We start from the raw sequence: 985 nt of genomic DNA on the forward strand, positions 1-985 counted from the left end.
TTTCAAGCCTACCCAGGCTCATAGGCCCAGTTTCCCGGTTTCTATGGCGCATGTGTTCTCACCCAGCTGGACGGGACACCAGTCTATTGCAGCATTACTCAAGAAACAGGAAGAAAGAGTGAGAGAAAGTTGGGGCGAAAGAGTACAACAGGGGTCGCCACATCCACCCCTGCCGGAGCCTCGTGGAGCTTTTAGGTGTTTTCGCTCAATAAACACACACAAGGCCCTGTCTGGGAATCGACATACATGGACATACACACACACGCACATACAAGCACACACACACAGAGTAACGCACATTTACTCCACAGACACAACCCCACACAACCCCATGCATACACACATACACACACTCACATACACACACATGCACACACACGCACGCGCTCACACAGACACAGGCACATACTGCACACCAAACACACACACACACAACATGTACATATACACACAAATATACTTCAAACTACCAGTTCAACACCTTTCTACTGACCATTCTCCTACGTACATGTGAAGGGACACTCTACACAAAAGACAGCCACTCGTACTATAGAGTCTTCTTACGACATTGAGCGACACACATACACATATAAACAGCGAAAACCACACACACACAGAACACATACACACACATACGCGCACACACGTGCTATTATTACACACTCACAGACCTGCGCGCACGCACATACCTACACATACACACACACACACCTTCCCTTACACTCTCCTGTCTTAGAAAGAACTTTTTCCTTCACCCATTCCCTTCCGGTCATTTCAAAATGTAACCACATGTGAATTGTTGGCGATTTTCTTCCTCCGTCTTGCCTGCTTTTGGACTTTCCTCTATTTCTGAAGAAGATCTTTGCTCGAAACATTAAATCCTTTCCTGAGCGTCTGATAATACATCACTTGTACCACGTCCTCGCATTGTTGTTTTTTCATGTTTGTTCTTCTTTGTTTGGAATAACTATATATATATATATAT

The sequence above is a fragment of the Octopus bimaculoides genome, chromosome 1 (genome assembly GCF_001194135.2).
Source record: "Octopus bimaculoides isolate UCB-OBI-ISO-001 chromosome 1, ASM119413v2, whole genome shotgun sequence".
In the NCBI taxonomy this organism is placed as follows: Eukaryota; Metazoa; Mollusca; class Cephalopoda; order Octopoda; family Octopodidae; genus Octopus; species Octopus bimaculoides.